The sequence below is a fragment of the Carcharodon carcharias genome, chromosome 7 (genome assembly GCF_017639515.1).
Source record: "Carcharodon carcharias isolate sCarCar2 chromosome 7, sCarCar2.pri, whole genome shotgun sequence".
Taxonomy (NCBI): Eukaryota; Metazoa; Chordata; class Chondrichthyes; order Lamniformes; family Lamnidae; genus Carcharodon; species Carcharodon carcharias.
This window is the reverse complement of record NC_054473.1, coordinates 119273048-119290107: the sequence shown is the minus strand read 5'-3', so window position 1 is coordinate 119290107 and position 17060 is coordinate 119273048. Positions and strand designations below refer to the sequence as shown.

At 40.9% G+C, this 17060-nt stretch overlaps 1 pseudogene; it reads right to left on the bottom strand.

The window, feature by feature from the left end:
- Positions 1-13907: 13907 nt before the first annotated feature.
- LOC121280408 overlaps positions 13908-17060 on the bottom strand; it is a 116337-nt pseudogene continuing 113184 nt past the window's right edge.

Sequence of the window (17060 nt, the reverse complement as noted above, 5' to 3'; positions counted from 1 at the left end):
GCTTTCTGATCCATGCATGAGGTCACTATACCATAGCGTTCTGCAGTCTCTCTCCATTTACATAATCTAATTTTTATTTTCATCTAAGTGAACAACTTCACATTTTTTCACATTATACACAATCTGCCAAATTTTTGATCACTCAATTAATCTATCACTATCCCTTTGGAGGCTCCACGTCCTCCGAGCTTGCTTTTCCACCTATCATCAGCAAATTGGGCTACAGTACACTCGGCCTCTTCATCCAGGTCATTAATGTAAGTTGTAAATAGTTGATGCTCCAGCACTGATGATCCCTATGGCAATCCACTAGTTACAGTTTGCCAATCTGGAAATGACCCATTAATCCCGACTCTGTGTTCTGTTAGTTGGCCAACCCTCTATCCATCTTAATATATTACCTCAACACCAAGAGCTCTAATGTGGCACCTTATCAAATGCTTTTTGGAAATCCAAACACATTACACCTACTGGTTTCCCTCTTATCCACTCTACTTATTACATTCTCAAGGAACTCTAATAGATTTTTCAAACACAATTTCCATTTCACAAAACCATGTTGACTCTGCCTGTTTGTACTATGATTTTCTAGATGTCCTGCTACTACTTTAATATTGAATTCTACCATTTTCCCAATGACAGATGTTATGCTAAATGGCCTATAGTAGGGAGACCGAAAGCAGGAAACTTTCTTGAATAGAGGTGTGATATTGGTGGTTTTGCAATTGATGGGATGAAGTCCCATCTTCGCACTGGGGATGCCAGATCATAACCTTTGCCCCATTTTATTTTTAGACAGTTGCAGCTGCTCTTGATGGCCTACAGCACCTAATTAATTCCCTTTGAGTTGTTATGAATCTATCCCATTTAGCATGGTGATAATGCCACATAGTCTGTGTGAAGAAGCTGCCTTGTCTTTGCACTGAGGATACCCTCCATCGTTTGACACCATCACCATGCTAAATGGAATAGATTCAGAACAGATCCAGCTCAAAACTGGGCATCCATGAGGCACTGTGGGCCATCAGCAGCAGCAGAATTGTATTCAAACATAATCTGTAACCTCATGGTCCAGCATATCCCTCACTCTACCATTACTACCAAGCCAAAGGATGAATCCTGGTTCAATGAAGAATGCCAGAAGGCATGCCAGGTGCAGCACCAGGCACACCTAAAAATTAGGTGTCAACCTGGTGAAGCTACAATAAGCACTACAGGCATGCCAAACAGTGGTAGCAGCATGCGATAGACAGAACTAAGCGTTCCCACAACCAATGAATCAGATCAAAGCTCTGCAATCCTGCCAGATTCCAGTCATGAATGGGGGTGGGCAATTAAACAATTAACTGGAGGAGGAGGCTGCACTAATATCCCCATCCTCAATAATGGGGTGAGCCCAGCACATCAGTGCAAAAAAACAAGACAAGCATTTACAACCATCTTCAGCTAGAAATGCCAAGTGGGTGATCCACCTTTGCTGCCTCCTGAGGCTTCCAGTTTCCATGTGATATCAAGAAACGGCTGGAGGCACTGGATACTGCAAAGACTATGGGCCCTGACAACATTCTGGCAATAGTACTGAAGACTTGTGCTCCAGAACTAGCTATGACTCTAACCAGGTTGTTCCAGTACATCTACAGGGTTGGCATCTACCCGGCAATGTGGAAAATTGTCCAGGTGTGCCCTGTCCACAAAAAGCATCAAGGAGCCTTGGCAAAGTTGAAGTCAATGGAAATCAGAGGGAAAGTTCTCCACTTGTTGGAGTCATACCAATCACAAAGGAAGATGTTTGTGGTTGTTGAAGGGCCAATTATCCAGGTCCCAGGACATTGATGCAGGAGTTCTTCAGGGTAGTCTCCTAGGCCCAATAATCTTCAGCTGTTTCATCACTGACCTTGTCTCCAGCATTAGGACAGATGAGGGGATGTTCACAGATGACTGTGTAATGTTCAGTACCGTTTGCAATTCCTCCAATACTAAAGCAGTCTGTGTCCATTTGCAACAAAATCTGGACAACACTCAGGCTTGGGCTGATAAGTGGTGAGTAACATTCACACCACATACGTGCCAGGCAATTACCATCTCCAACAAGAGAGAATCCATCTCCTCTTGATATTCAGTGGTATTACTATCACTGAGTCCCCCACTATCAACACTGTGGGTGTATCATTGACTAGGAACTGAAATGGATCAGCTATATAAATACTGAGGTTGCAAGAGCAGGTCAGAGACTGGGAATCCTGCGCCAAGTACCTCACCTTCTGACTCCCCAAAGCCTGTCCACCAGCTTTCAGGCACAAGTCAGGAGTGTGATGGAAAACTCTCCACTTTCCTGAGTGAGTGTGGCTCCAACAATAATCCAGCTCGACACCATCCAGGACAAAGCAACCCACTTGACTGGCATCCATCCACCAACTTAAACATTACTCCCTCCAGCAAGGACACATAACTGGCAGCAGTGTTTACTACATACACGATGTACTTCAACTCACCTTCCAAATCTGCGACCTCTACACTCTAAAAGGACAAGGACAGCAAATGTGTGGGAATGCTACCACCAGCCAAGCAACACACCACCCTGACTTGGAACTATATCACTGTTCCTTCACTATTGCTGGATCTAAATCCTGGAACTCCCTTTCAGCACCATGGGTGTACTTGCAGCGGTTCAAAGTGGCCACTCTCCACCAACTTCTCGAGGACAATTGGGGATGGGCAGTGAATGCTGGCTTTGACAGTGGTATCTACATTTCCATGAACGAATAAAAAAAACTTTTTGCACTAGTAGATGGTCTGTAGTATTTCCCCAACAGTGTTGTTGATCTTTTAACTCTTATTTCAATGCAATTGGGTCCTATTTGTAACTTTGTTATATCTCATTTTGTCTACTGCCATTATGTTATCTCTGATTATTACACCTACGCCATCTCAGTTTCTTCCTCCTGTATGTTAGAACCTGCAATATTTAGTTGCCAGTCCTGTTCTTTATGTAACCAATTTGACTTCTCACTATTATTGCCTCCAGTTCTCTACTTTTATTTTGGATGCTGTACAGTACAGGCAATTTAATTCATTTTTAGTAATTCACTTTCATTTTTATTAGTACTTCAATACTTTTATAACTGTATTTGTTCCCTGACTGTTTATGTTGCCCCTGTCCCTTACCTTGGTCTGATATTTAGAAGAAGGAATTTGACCATCATATCAAATTATCATTTGGGACTTTTTGATTTCTTCACATATGTTGCTTCCTGAAAATTGCTAGAATGTTCTTCCCTGTCTGGCATCTTTCTCATCATTGTGCAAACTTGGGCTATAGCTAAGCTATGGTGGAAGTATAGCTGAAGACAGCCGTGCATCTCTAACATGAGTGGAAATCCCACTTCACAGGCAATGGACCTGAATCAAAGTGGAGAGGCAATAGACGAAGGCCCTACTCAAATCTGACTTAAACAATAGCAGGCAAGAATTCTCAAAAACGTAATTATGCTAATTTAGTTTAGATTTTAATTTTAGTTAGTACAGGGGTCTTAAGTGACAAAGTAAATCTTCACCAATATTATTTAGTATTTCTTGTTTTCTTTGCATTGTATAATTTGAATTTTTTACGCAACTGGAGGGAAATTCTTGGACAATGTACCCTTTTAAATTGCTTGTGTCATGGTGTTTATTTGACTTCAGTATTTCTTGCACTGGAATCATCCCTCGTAGGCCAACAACCCTTTACATTCGCTCTTCACCTTGGTCATTCCATGTGCTGGAAGAATTCTGTCATTGTTCTATTTTCATTGTTTCCTCACAGGGAATCCTCATGATGAGCATCAGTACAACAAATTACATTTTTTAATGTAAGTTTTAAGATACGGGAGTCAGATTTACCCAAAATAGGCAGTTGAGAACTCAAGTGATTTTAAGGTAGTTTATTAAGAAGCAACAGTTTAAATATGATGCATAAGATAAATAGATATGGAAAGCATACGACCTGTGACATGTGCGAGTGTTTTACTGATAACCAGAGGATGAATGGACAAATGGTGCAGTATGTGTTGATCTCTGTAGCTTGTGGTGGCAGCATGCTGCTCAACAGCCAATGTTTTAGGAAGCTCTTCCCCTGGTCTTTCTCCATCTTGCATGGTCTTGCCCCATCCAAAGAAGGCAGCTGCCTAACAAGGACTTCCCCTGTCTCAGAACATCCATTAATATACTTTATTTCCAGGGGCTGGTAGTGTACCCTTTGTCACTTGTTCGAGCCCTTCTAACCAATGAAAACAGGACAGGTTAGAAAACAGGACAGGTATCCAAGCTGTCAGTGTGGTTACCTCCCCCGTTGTAATGTGCACAAGGCACCATCCTATCGACTTAGGAATGTTAACATGGAAGCCTGAACAAAGGGATCTTGACATTTATAGGGACTGTTTATGTGCTTTTGCAGAGGGAAAAAGAAAACAGTTTCTCTGCCAAGGTGACCTTATGCTATGTCTATCAATTCCATAAGAATTCTACACTTATTCTCAAAAGTCTCATTTATTAAAGATCCCATTTCTTACAATTTCCTCCTTTGAGAAGGAAATATTCTTATTGACTTCTCATAACTAATTTTTAGCTAACCAAGTTATTTCTAAAGTACAAGCTTGTTAAGTACATACAATTAAAACATTATGCATGGTCTTAAACAATTCTCCAGCTCTCCCTTCATCTGTATCCGTCTTGCGGATAATTCTTAAGTATTATTTCTCCCAAGCTTTCAATTGTCCCAGCCCAAATTCTCTTTTACTTTAATTTTGCTCCCCCTATTACCATCTTTATTGTCTTAAAGTCAGTTTCTCTATGACTATCTGTCAGTGTCTTGATGATTTAATTTTTTTTTGCTCTACAGGCCACATTAACCATTTCATGTCATGCTGTTTGTCAAGTAGCTGAGTATGTCTGGCACCCATTCTTCAGTGCAGCTGCACCACGTACACCTGCGTGTTAGTAACTTCACACGAAACAAATCACTTTTGCACATTTACTCCAGAATCCCAATATCATGACACACACATGCTCCATCTGATACAAGCCTTCTTGAGTTTCAGATAATCTTCCCAAAAGATCAAAGGTGTCGTTTTGAAGAGCTTTGCATATCTCCCCCTGCGATATGGCTAGACTATCAAATTCAGTTGTCTTAGAAAAGTTCATAGGCAAAGATAGAAGCATCTCCAAGAGAAAGTTATCAGTTTACTAGCCTCAAAAAACTTTCACTAGAATGTACATCAATACCAGATTGCTTCTCCCCTTAAACTTCACGTACATTTCCCTTTGAGTGCATGAAGTAGCAACTCAAGTTATTTTATCAGTTTGAATTTCAGAAACAATGATGTCCAGGCTTGGTGGTTTTAAATGAATAAATGTTTTCATGCCAGAGACAGAGGCACTTGCAATCAGTTTAGAGGTAACTTCTACATCTCCCATTCTCATTTTGTCTCGAAAGGTGACAAATGACATGAATGGTTAAGGGAACTCTTCAAAAGGCAAAGCCTTTATTCCAAATTTGTAACCATGCTGTACTTTAATTCTCAAATTGCTGGATTCATGTGGAAGTGGAAACCACTGTCACCTGTTTTTAAAAAAAACAGACACAATCTTAATAATATCCAATAAACATTTAGCAATACAAAAATTGTGTGGTGAATTCAAAATAAAATAATTGTCAGCATAAATGATTAACTCAGCTGCTTGTTTGAAGGGGGTGGAGTGGGAGAGGGGCGAAAAAATCTAGGTACGCCATTGTGACACCTTTTTCAATGTAATTTTTTAACTTTCCCATATCTTTTTTTATTGATCCTTTCTCTCTCTTAAACCAATTTTCATGTTCTGATGTTCATTAGTTAACCTCAGTCGAAAGAAGCAAACAGTAAAATATGTCTTAAATTTGAATTTCTGCGGTACTTTTTTTTAAACTCTGGAGAGTGCTTTGAAAGGTTCAAACTGGATTTCTGTCAAACATTTTCAAGATTTCAGGCTTATCTTTATATTTTGGAAAGCAAACTTAGCCTTTTCACAGCTGTACAAGTACATTTAAATTTATACTTAAAGGCATACTTTCACTCAGTAACTTTAATGTTTAATTTTTCTCAGCACAAAAGTTTGCAGCGTTTTTGACTAAATATCAGTTGTTTCCAAACTTTTCAACTTCTTCCTCAGGCTCATTTTGTTTGAATTTCTGATGTTCATGAAGAACACTCTGCTTTAACAATGACTTGATGGTGTTTCGAATGTATGGTATACTCTAAGCTGACTAAAGAGTACTGCTTCATGAGAGCATGTAGTGGTTTGCTAACTTCTTTTAGGTATAGTTATTTTTGCATAATCAGGCTTATGGATTGCAAATACACCTGGCACAGACACGGAAATTGCATGCACCTTGGGATCATCAGAGGTGGCTAGTTCATACTCTCATGCAAAGCCTGATAAAATTTGGGGCACACTCTTCATGGGGTCGGAATGAGGATCGTGGATGGTGGTGGAGTTAGAGCCGACTAACATTAATTGGTGATGGCCTTCATTATCAACAGTGCAGTCTCCCACCACCATCCTACCAGAGAGGGGAAACCACTTCTTCATGGGAGGCCTGGCATTACTTGCCCAGGTAGCTGATAGCTGGGGAGGCAATGGCGTAGTGGTATTGTCACTGGACTAGTCATCCAGAGACTCAGGGTGTCACTGGACTAGTAATCCAGAGACCCATGGTAATGCTCTGGGTTTGAAGCCCGCCAGGGCAAATGGTGGAATTTGAATTTAAAACAAATCCGGAATTATTGTCGATTATAGTAAAAACCCATCTGGTTCACTAATGTCCTTCAGGGAAGGAAATCTGTTGTCCTTTCCAGGTCTGGCCTACGCGTGACTCCAGACCCACAGCAGTGTGGTTGACTGTTAAATGGCCTAGCAAGCCTCTCAATTGTAACAAACCGCTACAAAGTCACAAAGAAGGAATGAAACCGGATGGACCACCTGGCATCGACCTAGGCACCGGAAACGACAACAGCAATCGCAGCCCTGTCAACCCTGCAAAGTCCTCCTTACTAACATCTGGGGTCTAGTGCCAAAATTGGGAGAGCTGTCTCACAGACTAGTCAAGCAACAGCCTGACATAGTCTTCCTCATGGAATCATATACTACAGATAATGTCCCAGACTCCACCATCACCATCCCTTGATATGTCCTGTCCCACCGGCAGGACAGACCCAGCAGACGTGGCAGCACAGTAGTATACAGTCGGAAGTGAGTTGCTCTGGGAGTCCTAAATATCGACTCCGGATCCCATGAAGTCTCATGGCATCGGGTCAAACACAGGCAAGGAAACCTCCTGCTGATTACCCCTCAGCTGATGAATTTGTGCTCCTCCATTTTGAACATCACATGGAGGAAGCACTGAGGGTGGCAAGGGCGCAGAATGTACTCTGGATGGGGGACTTCAATTTCCTTCACCAAGAGTGGCTCGGTAGCACCACTACTGACTGAGCTGGCCGAGTCCTAAATGACATAGCTGCTAGACTGGGTCTGTGGCAGGTGGTGAGGGAACCAAAAGAGGGAAAAACATACTTGACCTCATCCTCACCAACCTGCCTGCCGCAGATGCATCTATCCAGGACAGTATCGGTAGGAGTAACCACCGTACAGTCCCACCTTCACATTGAGGAAACGCTCCATTGTGTTGTGTAGCACTACCATTGTGCTAAATGGGATAGATTTTGAACAGATCTAGCAACTCAAGACTGGGCATCCATGAGGCGCTGTGGACCATCAGCAGCAGCAGAATTGTAATAGAACACAATCTGTAACCTCATGGCCCGACATATCCCCTACTCTACCATTACCATCAAGCCAGGGGATCAATCTTGGTTCAATGAAGAGTGCAGGAGGGCATTCCAGGAGAAGCACCAGGCATGCCTAAAAATGAGGTGTAAGCATAGTGAAGCTATAACACAGGACAACTTGCGTGCCAAGCAACATAAGCAGCAAGTGATAGAGCTAAGCGATCCCACAACCAATGGATCAGATTTAGGCTCTGCAGTTCTGCCACATCCTGTCTTGAATGGGCCCTGACAATATTTCGGCAATAGTACTGAAGACTTGTGCTCCAGAACTTGCTGTGCCCTTAGCCAAGCTGGTCCAGTACAGCTACAACACCAGCATCTACCCAGCAATGTGGAAAATTACCCAGGTATGTCCTGTAAACAAAAAGCAGGACCAATCCAACCCGGCAATTACCGCCCCATCAGTCTACTCTCGATCATCGATAAAGTAATGGAAGGGGTCATCAACAGCACTGTCAAGAGGCACTTGCTTAGCAATAACCTGCTTACTACCCAATTTGGGTTCCGCCAGGGCCACTCAGCTCCTGACCTCGTTACAGCCTTGCTTCAAACATGGACAAAAGAGCTGAAATCTCGAGGTGAGGTGAAATTGACTGCCCTTGACATTAAGGCAGCATTTGACCGAGTGTGGCCTCAAGGAAACCTAGCAAAACTGGAGTCAATAGGAATCAGGGGGAAAACTCCACTGGTTGGAGTCATACCTAGCACAAAGGAAGAGGCTTGTGGTTGTTGGAGGTCAGTCATCTCAGCTCCAGAACATCACTGCAGGAGTTCCTCAGGGTAGTATCCTCAGCCCAACCAGCTGTTTCACCAATGACTTTCCTTCCATCATAAAGTCAGAAGTGGGGACATTTGCTGATGATTGCACAATGTTCAGTACCATTTGTGACTCCTCAGATACTGAAGCAGTCCATGTCCTATAATAGCAAGACCTGGACAATATCCAGGCTTGGACTGACAAGTGGCAAGTAATATTCGCGTCACACAAGTGCCAGGCAATGGCCATCTCCTCGAGCCATTGCCCCCTGATGTTCAATAGCATTACCACAGAATCCCCCACTATCAACGTCCTGGGCATTACCATTGACCAGAAACTGAACTGGACTAGCCACATAAATACTGTGGCTACAAGAGCAGGTCAGAAGCTAGGAATCGTGAGGTAATTAACTCACCTCCTGACTCCCCAAAGCCTGTCCACTATCTACAAGGCACAAGTCAGGAGTGTGATGGAATACCTCCCACTTGCCTGGATGATTGCAACTCCCACAACACCGAAGGAGCTGGACAGCGTCCAGAACAAAGCAGTCCGTTTGATTGACACCACATCCATAAACCTTCACTTCCACCACCACCAACGCACAGTGGCAGCAGTGTGTACCATCTACAAGGTGCACTGCAGGAGTTCACCAAGGCTCCTTTGATGGCTCCTTTGACAGCACCTTCCAAACCCACGACCACTACCACCTAGAAGGACAAGGGCAGCAGATGGATGGGAATGCCATCACCTGGAAGTTCCCCTCCAAGTCACCCAGCACCCTGACTTGGAAATATATCGCCGTTCCTTCACTGTCGCTGGGTCAAAATCCTGGAACTCCCTAACAGCACTGTGAGTGTACCTATACCACATGGACTGCAGCTGTTGAAGGCGGTGGCTCACCACCACCTTCTCATGGGCAACTCGGAATAGGCAATAAATGCTCACCCAGCCAGCGATGCCCACATCCCATGAATGAATTAAAAAAAAACAGCAGCAACAAACCATGAATCTTTCTAATCACTGCTCGACAGAATCAGGACACATTTGTACAGAAGCGGGGAGGAAAGCAGGGATCACTGTTGCTGTCAGCCTCCACAATGAGTCTGTTGTAGAATTCATGGGCATAGTGGCCCAGGCGGTTGCAATTAAAATAGCACACCTTCTTGGCACCGAGTTCCTAGATGGTCCAGATTTCTGGCTAGGCAATGTTTCTTCACCATTTCTTTCACCTCTTTCTGTCTTGGTCATAGTCTGTCTTATGTCGCAAGCGCATTTAACACACACAATTGCATTCCTTCATTGCATTGGGTGGGGGGGGGGGGGGGCGGTGAAACAGAGGGACAAAACTGCTTTCAATGATATTTTTCCAGCAAAGGTAGGGGTCACCTGCCCTGGTTTTGGAAACAGCAGCCATGAGTGTCCACTATTAACTGATTTGTGTCTGAAGTCGTTTGATTTTAGCCAAATGAGGAGTCGTCTGCTTCAGGGGAAATGACATTTTATTGCTGAATTAACTTCCTCAAAGCCCCTCTTGCATCTTCTAACACCTTACTTAGTCTGGTATTTTCTGTCTAAATCAATATTTTGTTCCAGTGTTTGGTCTAGCTTTTTTTCCCTTGTATAAATGCGCTCTATCATGTGCCTTCACTTCCCAGTGTAACTGATTGTGTAGAAGAGCAATGGTCTCCTCGCTGCCCACAAGGTTGGTGGAAGCTGAGATGACAAATGATTTCAAAAGGAAATTGGATGGACAATTGAAGGAAATAAACTTGTGGTGCTAAGTGGATAAAGCAGGGGAATGGAACTGATTAGATTACTTCACAGAGAACTGGTACAGGTTCAATGAGCTGAATGGCCTCCCTCTGTGCCATAAATGACTCTCTAGACTCTTGTGGTCATCAATATAGGCTGGTCACCAAGAAATCTATTGGGACTTCAAAAGAAACTTCTTTATCTAAAGAGTGGTGGAAATGTGGAACTTGCTGCCACTGGGAGTAGTTGGTGAATAATATAGATGCGATTAAGTGGAAGCTAGACATGCATATGAGTGAGAAAGGAATAGAGGGTTACAATGGTAGATTTAGATGAGGAAAGATGTGAGGAGGCTTGACTGAAGCATAAACACTATTGTGGACAGGTTGGGCTGAATTTCCTGTTTCTGTGTTGTATATTATAACGTAATCATTTTAGGTGAATGTAAGATCCCATTGGTTACTTGAAGAAGAGCAGGTGAGTTCTCTCTGGAATTTCTGGCCAATATTTATCCCTCAAGCAACATGACTCAAAATCAGCTTATGTGGTCACTTAATTGCTTTTCTGGGATTGCACCCATATTATCCACATTTCCTACAGTGCAACAGCGACTGCACTTTAAAAGTATTAGTTGTAAAATACTTTGGGATGTCCTGAGATTGTGAAGTGGGAGACAGTGAGGAGAAGACTGGTGATAAGCAGATCTTCAGGTGCAAGTCCTATTTGCTCAGTGGATGGAGCTCCATAAAAAATGATCAATGGTACAGCAGTTAAAAGTTATACAGCCAAATGTGTGATTGGTTATCTACTTCATTTGCAAAGTAATGTTCTATTTGGATTCCATAAGATTGTCACTGCAGAGCCAACAGCACAAGGTCAGAAAGAATTGTCAGAACAACCAGTTTCTTTTGGCAGTGAAGCTGTGGTCCAACACCATAAAATGATAAGAAGTAGGAGCAGGCCATCTGGTCCCTTGAGACTGCTCCACCACTCAATAAGATTACGACTGATCTGATTGTGGCCATAACGGCACTTTCCTGCCTGCTCCTATGCCCCCATAACCCTCGACTGACCTGTCTAACTCAGCCTTAAATATATTCAATAATCTAGACTCCACAGCTCTCTGAGGAAGAGAATTCCAAATGTTAACAACCCTCTGAGTGAAGAAATTCCTCCTCATCTCTGTCTTAAATAGGAGATCCCTTATTTTTAAACAGTGCCTCCTAGTTCTAGGTTCCCCCAACAAAGGGAAACATCCTCTCATCATCTACCCTGTCAAGCCATCTTAGAATCTTATGTTTCAATAAGAACTCTCATTCATCTGAACTCCAGTGAGTATAGACACTACCTGCTCAATCTTTCCTCTTAAGTCAACCCCTTCAACCCAGGAATCAACTTAGTGAATCTTCTTTGAATTGCTTCCAATGCCAATTCCAATCTCCTTAAGGAGATCAAAACTGCACACAGTACACTAAGTGTGGTTTCACTATTGCCCTGTACAGTTGTAGCAAGACTTTGCCCACTTTTATACTCCTTCCCTCTTGTAATATAGGCCATCATTCCATTTGCCTTTTTAATTACTTGCCATACCTACATGCTAACTTTTGGTGGTTCATGTACGAGGACAGCCGGATCCCTCTGTACCGCAGCATTCTACATTCTCTCTCCACATAAATAATATTCTGCTTTTCTATTCTTACTGCCAAAGCGGACAACCTCACATTTTCCCACATTACATTCCAATTTCCATTTTTTTCCCACTCACTTAACCTACCTATATCTCTTTGCAGACTCTTTGTATCTTCCTCACAACTTGCTTTCTTACCTATCTTTGTACTGTCAGCAAATTTGGCTACAATACAGTCATTCTCTTCATTCAAGCCATTAATATAGATTATAAATAGTTGAAACCCTAGCACTGATCCCTGTGTCACTCCTCTAGCAAAAGATTGCCAATCTGAAAACGACCCATTTATCCTGACTCTCTTTTCTATAGTTAGGAAACTCTGTGCTAAAATTTCACCCACAACACCATGAGCTCTTGTAAACTTTTATGTGGATGCCTTTTGGAAATCCAAATACACTACATCAATTGATACTCCTTTATTCACCCTGCTTATTATATCCTCAAAGAACTCTAATAAATTTGTCAAAATACAAGTTCCCTTTCACAAGACCATGTCAACTCTGCACGATTGTATTATGATTTTCTAAATCCCTGCTATCCCTCCTTAATAATGGATTCCTGCATTTTCCCAATGATAAATGGCATTCTGTATTGGTTGACAGTGTGTTGGGAAGATCTATTTGAGGAATAATTTAATATTTTGAAACCAATTCATCATGTTCAATAGGTGGCCATGGAGACTATCTTTCCAATTCAGGGGGAAGAGAAATGCATGATTATTTTTTAACTGATCACTCATTGTGGGGTCTTTGTTATCTCGAGGATCAACTTTGTCAGTCACATTCTATCGAGGATTAACCTTTAGCTATGTAAAGCAAGGGGCCAAATCTTGTAATCCTCTGGAGTGTTCTTTTTGCCGGGATAAAGAGGGAAAAGAAGATTGAGATCTGTCCTGCTGGATCTCTGCCACTATTAAATCATCCTGGGATTTCTAGATATGCTGTTTTATGTTGAAATGTATATGAGAATCAGGTTTATAATTACGTGGGAGGAAGTCACATGAATTATTTTCTGATCTATCAAAATAATTAAAGGGATATCCTCAATTATATTTATTCCTGCATTCAACTTGAGGATGCCTTTGATTTTAAGAACATGAATTCAATAGGTAATATTTTATGGTGTATTTTGACAGATGTTTATATTTAAATCTAAAACTGTAACACAGCATGTCTTCAGGAAAATAGCAAAGCAGTAAGTCCAGAATTTTTCATTTTTATTTAACAGGCTTTTTTCTAGTTTTAGGGAAGAACATAAATTTTTAGAAAGGAATAAAATACAGACCCACCATGTACAAAATGGTGTACCATAGAAGCCCTGGGTAGTTCTAATGTCCCTCACAAATTAAAATGATTCAGGCTAGCAAATTGAAAGTACATTCTGTCTTATACTTTTAAAAAAAGTATATTATTTAGTAATTTATTTAGGAGTTAATTATTTAGTAATAGTCAATTGATAATTTGTTATAGAGTTTGAAAAAGTGTACAAAGGACAGCAGTCATTCAAGAAGGTGGCTCATCACCACCTCAAGGGCAATTAGGTATGGGCAATAAATGATGGCCAAGCCAGCGACACCCACATCCCATGAAAGAATTTTTAAAATGTGACTTTAATGTACACCCAAAACAGCAATGAGAGTAAAGGAACTCCTATGAGTAGTCAGTTTTTACCCCAAAATATTTTTTTCTTCTCCCAACCCTACTTTTTTTAATATGAGTACTTGTGGATGATGGAAAACAGTACTGTATATCTAATGAAATCGAGGCTGAGGAAGTTCAGGTGTTTGTGAAGCTCTGCAAAATTACATTGTCGCCTCACCTAATAAAATCACAACTTAATTTTATGCCATACTTATATTAAAGAACCATTTCATTGAAGAAGTTCTATAATAGCCCCGGTTCCTTTCTGAGAGATTCAGCCAAACTAAAATACAGAACACATTCCAAAATAGCAACGGTTATTCACTAAGTTGTTCGTAAATCTAAAGTTGTAGCTTTATTTTATTTTCTGAATGCTGGATTTCCCCCAATCACAAGGGAAAGGAACATGTAGAACAGAGTGGGTTCAAATCTGTGAACTGTGAGGACAATCAAAAAAAATGACAGCTACAATTAATGGCAGCTGTGGCACAATTGCCCCATGCTCTTGCAAAGGCAGTAGTGTCATCTTGTTTGCAGTGTTGAATTGGGGCTGTTACCAGTGGCAGTGTAATGAGTGTAAATGCAGTGTAAGTCAACAAATTACAAACAATTAAGGTAACTTTTGGAAACACTACTGTATCACAAGTGGAAGTGGAAAAGTTGGACAGGACAAATATTCTAGCATATTGTCAGGCAATAATAAAATATTCCAATCCAAATTCCAGGACAAAGGGCTCAACTATTGAATAACATTTTACATGGAAGCTGCAACTTTTCCTTTTAACTCAATACCTTATTAGGGATAAGGTGAGCGACTGTTACTTTAGAAGGTACTAGAACATTTAATACCTTGCACTTGCTTGTAAGTTACAATCTTCTCTTGAATGAACCTTTGCAAGAGGTAAACCTACCAAACTCTCTTGACACTTGGCTTTAAAAATATTAATTGAATGAATGTTTTTAGGATGTTGTTAAAGTAAAACAAACTGCTTATACAGTGATTAAGATTCAGTGTAGCGTGCTATAGGCAGTTCGGTGTAAAGCACAGGAAAGCATAAAAATTCATAGATTTAATGCTGGTAAGAGTGTTCAGTCTGACATCAAGCTCAAGTATTGCAGGTGTTTTCAAGAGATACAGTTGGTAATTTTCTTGTCATTTCTGTTCCGTTGATGCGTTATTATCCAGCTCTTCTTCCAATTCATCACCAGCCTTGTCAATCATAACGCAGTAAAACAACAGCTGCAAGAATTTAGTGGTTTCAGCTGTGGGGAAAACAAGTAATTCTCATTGAAAACGCAAAAATGGGAAAAGTAACCAAATTATCTACTTAAATTTAAAATTTCCATCCACATTTAATGTCTTTATGGCCTCACCCTCCCACATCTCTAATCTCTCTTATACACTCCTAAGAACCCCCAAAAATCCATTTCTCTCACTCTGGCTTCTCAGACACCCCTGCACCTCGTGGCCATGCCTTCAGCTACCTTTGTATCATGCACTGGAATTTACACTATAAACCTCTCTGGCTGCTTTACTAACACTTCTTAAAGTTCACTTTTCCTAAAGCTTTTGGTTGTCTCTGCTAATATCTCACCCTTTGGCTTTTTTATTGTTCCTTTTATTGAATATGCTTCTTTGAAATGCCTTCAGGGCACCTTTCAGTTAAAGGTGCTATATAAATGCAAGACAGTGTAATTCTTTGTGACGCAACAATAGGATTAGGCCCCAGCATCATACTCCTTGCAGCTGACACTCTTGTGCCTCAAATAGCTACTTGGTCAAGTAACCAGAGTGTGGATTATATGCTGTGAAATTCTATCCAAATAAACAGGAAATGACTTTAAGACAAATGAGAAAATTGATGGAAAGAAGGAAGATAAAAAGCTTGAGTGGTGGTGGTTACAGCCTCAATTCCAAACTATTTTATTTCAGCTGTGTCAACTCCGGAGGTTTTTTTAAATTTTGCATTATTTGAAACAGCTAATTATTTAGTGAATGCAACCACTCTCAAGTCCTAATTTCACCTATGAATAAACAACAGCGAGAACTAAAGGGATATTACCATTAAATTATTTCAAGGTTTTGTGTTTTGAATCAGTCGATAGCTTACATTTGTGAGAAAGGTATTCTTTGCAGCATGGCAAATGACTGTGCCCATTTTGCTTGGACAGATAAATTAGTTTTAGGAAAGTCAGCACTTTGTTTAATTAACTTTGCTGTGGAGCTTTAAAGATGGAAAGGCTGTGGGGGTGGAGGGGTGCAGTTAAGCTTTTAGTTATGCTGCACATATACCAACTATTTTTCCCCAATGGCATGACTAAAAGAAAGGCTTACATTTATATAGCACCTTTCACAACTGTTGGACATCTCAAAACACTTTACAGCCAATCGAGTACTTTTGAAGTGCACTGTTGTAATGTAGATGTCAGCTATGTCTCAATTTGTAATACTTTTGCCTCTGAGTTAGAAGGTTGTGATTCAAGTCCCACTCCAGAACTTGAGCATAAAAATCAAGGCTGACGCTTCAGAGGTGCCATTTTTCAGATGAGAAAATGTTAAACTAAGTTCCTGTCTTCCCTCTTAAGTGAATGCAAAAGATCATATGCCTATGATCTATTTTGAAGAAAAGCAGGGGTGTTATCCCCTGTGTCCTAGCCAACTGTCTCCCGCAATCAACATCACAAAAACAGATTATCATCAGCATCACAAACAGACTAAGGACTTCGCTTAGCTTCAATCTTGCTGTCACAAAGGTACTAGGTGACTTGTCATACTTTTTGAAATGAACAGTATGGCTGCAGAAAATCTTTGCTGTGAACATATTTAACAGAAAATTAAGAGATTTAAGGAAACTATTAGTCCTAAAGAGCTCATTATTTACAAGCATGATGTTCAAATCTGTTACCTACCTGCACGTTTTTTGAAAACAAAAGGCCATTTGAACTTTGACAGCAAGTTTCCCAAGACATATATTGGTACTCCAGACAATGCAATTGCAATCCCAATCAGGGAATAAATACCGTCAGTGTATGTGGGCACAGCTATCAGGCCTACGGTGCACAGACAGTATAAAATTGGGAAAACCAGATTTATCTGATGGGAGAGCAAGAAAAGAGATCAGAGTTCTAACAGCTACAAGAAATTTAATCAAGACAGTTACAAGCTGCATGATAAACTGCAAATTTACCACCTGCTATCAGACAACTGGAATACTGCATTAGTTCTGGGCTCCACACCTCAGGAAAGATGGCTATGGAAACAGTGCTTACAGTCTCAATTCCAAACAATTTTATTTCAGCTGTGTCAACTATGGAGATTTTCTTAATTTTGCATAATTTGATACAACTTGATTCACTCAAATAAT